This window comes from Epinephelus lanceolatus, chromosome 8, assembly GCF_041903045.1.
Source record: "Epinephelus lanceolatus isolate andai-2023 chromosome 8, ASM4190304v1, whole genome shotgun sequence".
Lineage (NCBI taxonomy): Eukaryota > Metazoa > Chordata > Actinopteri > Perciformes > Serranidae > Epinephelus > Epinephelus lanceolatus.
Window position 1 is genome coordinate 35,764,352 of NC_135741.1, and position 6,369 is coordinate 35,770,720.

The 6,369-nt window shown below is 51.0% G+C and overlaps 1 long non-coding RNA gene across 1 annotated transcript; it reads left to right on the plus strand.

Moving 5' to 3' along the window:
- Positions 1-814: 814 nt before the first annotated feature.
- On the plus strand, positions 815-5,877 carry LOC144464214 (uncharacterized). Its single transcript, XR_013491985.1, has 3 exons — positions 815-930; positions 1,022-1,400; positions 5,707-5,877. It is a non-coding gene; the product is annotated as an uncharacterized LOC144464214 (long non-coding RNA).
- Positions 5,878-6,369: the final 492 nt, after the last annotated feature.

The following is a 6,369-nucleotide window of genomic DNA, read 5'->3' on the forward strand; positions in this document are numbered from 1 at the left end:
GTGTATTATTCACTCACCCTGTGTTACCGTGAGCTCATGAGGAAAACTTTGTTTTTCTCAAATGCCTCAACGATTAACAGAGAATCCCAAAAAAGGTTAAATTCTTCAGGAACTTAAGTAAACAGGGTCTGTATTTAACAACAGCAAAACTAAATCAAAACATCCATCAACAAACACAACTCATGCAGTATAATACAAGTCCCATTTATTCAGATGTATGCTCAGGTCTTCTCAAACGTGCATTTTTCCTAAAACGTACACTGATTTAAAACACGTCAGCACCAACAGTCTCAAGCATGGCCGAGTAGCACCTGGGCACACACCTGCATTTGAACTCTGCTCAAGTGTAGTCTCGCCACCAGACAATCAGAGATCTCCACCTTCTGATAGTCTGGGGACACTCCTTTCTAAAGTGTGTTTAACACACCGGCAAAAACGGCCAGCAACAAAGCAACGCCTCTTGCATTTTTGAAAAGGACACGCCTTCTCGGAAATGTGCGCTCCCCCTTTTCTCGTCCGCAAGGAAACAAACACAAAGAGAGCTTGAAAATGGATGCCGAGAGATTAAACTCCGTTTTATCAAACGTGTGCTCATCCGTGAAGAAAATATTTTTTTTCCAGCGGATGTCTTAGTTACAACATGATTGAGCTAACTGGAGTAGTTTCATGTCGTATCCGACAACGGGAGGCTTTTAACAGATGATGTCCTGATGTTAGCTTTGCTGCTGCTGTTAGCTGACAGCTGCTGTCTGTTTCTCTGTCTGTGTCTGTGTGGTGGGTGTGGCGCTTCTCTGCTTCCGGCTCTCTGGTCACTGCTGATTTGACACACCTGTTCCAAGCCAGTCACCTGCAAACCATCAGCTCATCAGCCCTGCAGTATATCTACCCCAGTTTTCCAGCCGCTCATCGCCAGATTGTTTCACTGCTGCGGTAGTACGCTTCAGGCCAAATCTATAGTGTTCTAAAGCTTTGCTTCTCTGTGACTCTTCGGTGCTTAACTTAATTTACTCTTCTGCTGCAGATCCATCACCTGCTCATCCAGCTGCCAGCCACTTACCTGCACGTCCGCCTCTCCACATCACTGCTGCCTTCATCTACTGTGGATCTCCTTGCCCTTGCCATCAGCCCTCCATCCAATACCCCCCCTCTACAATAAAAGACTTTATATCAACAACACCCCTCTCCGTGTCCTGCACTTGGATCTCCACCTTTGTTCGTAACAGAACAACCTGGCCAACATGGACCCAGCGGACACGGGGGAACCCCGCCCTGCCCCGGATGAGCTTCGCCATGCGCTCGCCAGCCAAGGCGTGCTTGTGGGCCAACATGACCAGGTTCTCCGTGAAGTTGTGGAAACCCTCAGGAATCTCTCAGCCAGTGTTCATCGGATCGGAACTCAGGTAGAACAACTCTCCTCGCAGCCCACACCTCCACAACCTGCCACCCAGGCTGACCCCCCTACTGCTGCACCTCCCCCAGCCCCTCTTGTTTATCAGCCCAGAGAGCCTAACATTCCCCCACCAGAGCGTTATGCAGGTGATTTAGGCACTTGTAGGGCTTTCCTCACTCAGTGTTCTCTTATTTTTGAGCAGCAGCCCTACACCTATTGTACTGATGCAGCTAAGATTCCTTTTGTAATGGGGTTACTTAGGGGGAAAGCACTAGACTGGGCGGACGCTGCCAAACGGCTCCTTTCGCTTCGGCAGGACTCTCGTAGTGTAGCGGAGTTTTCAGTGGACTTTAGGACGGTAGCGGCAGATTCTGGGTGGAATGACACAGCATTACAGGGGTTGTTTTTGAGTGGGCTTAGTGAACAGCTCAAGGATGAGTTAGCGGCCCGAGATGACTCAGACAGCCTAGACTCTTTAGTCTCCCTGGCTATTAAGTTGGATAATCGCCTGCGTAAGCGGCGTAGGGAAAAAGCCAGCCGTCAACCTCCCTTGCCCACCTCAAACCCCTCCCCTTCATCTTTCCCGGGAACAGCTTCAGGGTCCTTCCTAGCTCACCGCTCCTTCCCCAGTCCCAACACTCCCACTTCCACAGAAGAGGAGCCCATGCAGCTGGGTCGAGCCCGTCTCTCACAAAGCTCGAGAGTGTATTTACTGTGGTCGGTCCGGCCATTTTCTTGCTTCCTGTCCCCATCGACCAAAAGAGGAGGCTCGCCAGTAGCAGTGGGGGTTCTGGTGAGCCAAGCTTCTTCATCACAAAGCCCCCGACCCAGAATGCAACTTGAGGCCACGCTGTGCTGGAACCAGCAGTCCCTGCCGCTGCTCGCACTAGTGGACTCTGGGGCTGACGAAAATTTTCTGGACATCCACTTCGCTGCACAAGCCGGAATCACCACTGAACCACTGGAAGTCCCCATTGATGCGAATGCTCTCAACGGTAAACTCTTCGCCCGGATCACCCACCACACCAAACCCTTGCATCTAATCCTCTCTGGTAACCATCGTGAGTACATTCAGTTCCATCTGATTTCCTCCCCTCTCTCTCCCATAGTTTTAGGCCAGCCCTGGTTAATTAAACACAATCCCCATATTGGGGACTGGTCTCTGGGTAAAGTTGTTAGTTGGAGCCCTTTTTGTTTGTCCTCGTGTCTGCAATCTGCCCTAGCTCCAGTAGGGGCCACCACTTCCCCATTGAACATTGAGCCTCCTGACCTGTCAGCCGTTCCCCCAGTCTATCATGCTTTGGGTGAAGTGTTCAGTAAACAGCTCGCTCTCTCTCTTCCCCCACATCGTCCTTACGACTGTGCTACTGACCTCCTCCCCGGTGCCCCTCTGCCTTCCAGTCGTCTGTTTAACCTATCTCGTCCAGAGAGAGAGAGGCAATGGAGAAGTACATCCATGACTCCCTGGCTGCCGGAATCATTCGCCCGTCCTCTTCCCCTGTTGGAGCTGGATTTTTCTTTGTTTCTAAAAAGGACCACACCCTCTATCCCTGCATTGATTACCGGGGTCTCAACGCCATCACTGTCAAAAATAAGTATCCTCTGCCCCTTATCAACTCTGCTTTTGAACCCATCAAGCAGGCCACCATCTTTTCAAAACTCGACCTGAGGAATGCCTACCACCTCATTAGGATTCGGGAGGGGGATGAGTGGAAAACGGCCTTCAACACACCCTTAGGTCATTTTGAGTACCTGGTCATGCCCTTTGGGTTAACTAACGCCCCTGCCATTTTCCAGGCCCTAGTGAATGATGTGCTACGAGACTTCCTCAACCGTTCAGTCTTTGTCTACCTAGACGACATCTTGATATTCTCCCGCAATCCTGATGAACATGTTCAACATGTAAAACAAGTGCTACAGAGGCTGCTGGAGAAAAAACTCTTCGTGAAGGCAGAAAAATGTGAATTTCATGTCAAATCCGTGTCATTCCTGGGCTACATCATTGAAAGTGGGCAAGTGAGGACGGACCCAGAAAAGGTCCAGGCAGTGGCAGAGTGGCCCAAACCTACCACAGTTAAGCAACTGCAGCAGTTTCTCGGCTTTGCTAACTGACCCCTCTCTGCAGTTTATTGTGGAAGTGGATGCCTCCAGCTCCGGGGTGGGGGCTGTGCTCTCCCAGCGCTCTGTTACTGACCAGAAGCTGCATCCCTGCGCCTTTTTCTCTCACCGTTTGACCCCTGCCGAGCGAAACTATGATGTCGGTGATCGGGAGTTGCTGGCTGTTAAGCTAGCTCTGGAGGAGTGGAGGCATTGGCTGGAGGGAGCAGAGCATCCATTCATAGTGTGGACTGACTATAAAAACCTGGCTTACATTCAAACTGCCAAGCGGCTCAACTCCAGACAGGCCTGCTGGGCACTGTTTTTTGGTCGGTTCTCCTTCACTCTCACTTACCGTCCTGGCTCCCGGAACCTCAAGCCAGATGCCCTCTCCCGTCAGCATGCCCCTGAGGAAACACTTCCCTGTCCTGACACAATCTTGCCTGCATCCTGTGTGGTGGCTGCAGTAACCTGGCAGATTGAGTCTCTTGTTAAAGAAGCTCAGCAGGGCCACCCCAACCCAGATAACTGCCCCACTAACCTTCTCTTTGTTCCCAACTCTGTCCGGTATCAAGTGCTCCAGTGGGCTCACAACTCCCGGTTTGCCTGTCATCCGGGTGTCAACCGCACCCTCTCCCTCTTAAAGCAGCGTTTCTGGTGGCCCACTAGTGTAGCTGACACCCGTGCCTTTGTTGCAGCCTGTACAGTGTGTGCCCGCTCCAAAGCCTCCCATCAACCTCCCTCTGGCTTACTCCACCCCTTGCCGGTCCCTGGACGTCCATGGTCTCATATTGCTCTGGATTTTGTTACTGGACTCCCACCATCTCAAGGTAACACCACTATTCTCACCATTGTGGACAGATTTTCCAAGACTGCTCATTTTGTGGCTCTACCTAAGCTCCCCACAGCCTTGGAGACTGTTGACCTACTGATATTCCATGTTTTTCACCTCCATGGGATTCCCACAGACATAGTGTCTGACCGCGGCCCCCAGTTCATCTCGCAAGTCTGGAAAGCCTTCTGCAAAGCCCTTGGAGCTACGGTGAGTCTGTCCTCTGGTTACCATCCACAGACTAATGGTCAGACAGAGCGGGCCAATCAAGACTTGGAAGCTGCACCCTGCTGCGTTGCCTTCAAGAACCCTTCCTCCTGGAGCACTCACCTGTCTTGGATTGAATATGCACACAACTCCCAGTCCAGTGCCGCCACAGGTATGTCACCTTTTGAATGTGCTATGGGGTTCCAACCACCTCTGTTTCCAGCCCAGGAGGATGAGGTCTCTGTTCCCTCAGTCAAGGCGCACCTCCGTCGATGCCGTAAAGTCTGGAGACATGCGCGTGCTGCCTTGCTGCGCTCCGCTGACCGCAACAGATACATTGCAGACTGCCATCGGAGACCAGCTCCCAACTACCAACCAGGTCAGAGAGTTTGGCTTTCCTCCAAAGATTTCCCTTTAAAGACTGTTTCCAGGAAACTTTCACCCTTTTATGTTGGTCCATATGAGATTGATTCAGTTATTAACCCCAATACAGTCAGACTCAAGCTGCCCCCCCACATGAAGGTTCATCCCACATTCCATGTCTCTCAGCTCAAACCAGTTTCCTCCAGTCCTCTGTCTCCTCCAGCTGCACCCCCCCCCCCTCCTCCCCGCATCATCGATGACTACCCGGCTTACACCGTCTGGCGGCTGTTGGATGTGCGCCGCCGAGGCCGGGGCTACCAGTACTTGGTGGACTGGGAGGGTTATGGGCCAGAAGAGCACAGCTGGGTTTCTCGTCGGGACATCCTGGACGCATCCCTGGTTCGGGACTTTCATAGGGAGAATCTGGACAAACCTGGTGGGTCGCCTGGAGGCGCCCGTTGAGGGGAGGGTACTGTTGCAGCCACAGCCTGGCCTCCAGTTTTTTCCTTGTGTTTCCCCTACCCTTGTGTCCCCTGTGCTCCTGTCTGTTTCTCTGTCTGTGTCTGTGTGGTGGATGTGGCGCTCCTCTGCTTCCGGCTCTCTGGTCACAGCTGATTTGACACACCTGTTCCAAGCCAGTCACCTGCAAACCATCAGCTCATCAGCCCTGCAGTATATCTACCCCAGTTTTCCAGCCGCTCATCGCCAGATTGTTTCACTGCTGCGGTAGTACGCTTCAGGCCAAATCTATAGTGTTCTAAAGCTTTGCTTCTCTGTGACTCTTCGGTGCTTAACTTAATTTACTCTTCTGCTGCAGATCCATCACCTGCTCATCCAGCTGCCAGCCACTTACCTGCACATCCGCCTCTCCACATCACTGCTGCCTTCATCTACTGTGGATCTCCTTGCCCTTGCCATCAGCCCTCCATCCAATACCCCCCCTCTACAATAAAAGACTTTATATCAACAACACCCCTCTCCGTGTCCTGCACTTGGATCTCCACCTTTGTTCGTAACATAGTGGGACTATGTGTACAAGCACAAGAGTTCAGCGAGCCACCGAAGGACCGCCCTGCAGATTTACTATTGGTTCTGTAACGTAGGGGAGAAAGTCATCAGTCTTTAGTTAAGCAAAGCATCTAAAGACTGACTTGTGAGTCTAGCTCAAGTGAAACTCAAAGGCCTGTGCATATCCAGGATGCAAGCGCATGTTTTTGAAAAGTACTGAGTATACAACCAGATAAATGAGACTTGGATTGTGTGAGAGTTTGTAAATGGACGTCTTGATATAATTTTGCTGTTGTTAAACACATTCCTCAATTACTTCAATTCATGAGGAATGTTTGCTTTTTTGGGGTTATCCATTCACTGCGGAAGCATGCACGAAAAACAAAGTTTTCTTCACAAGTGAGTAATTGATATACAGATGGTGTTTTTGCAAGTAAAGTATTCTTTTAAGTATGTTTTGTTGCTCATACTG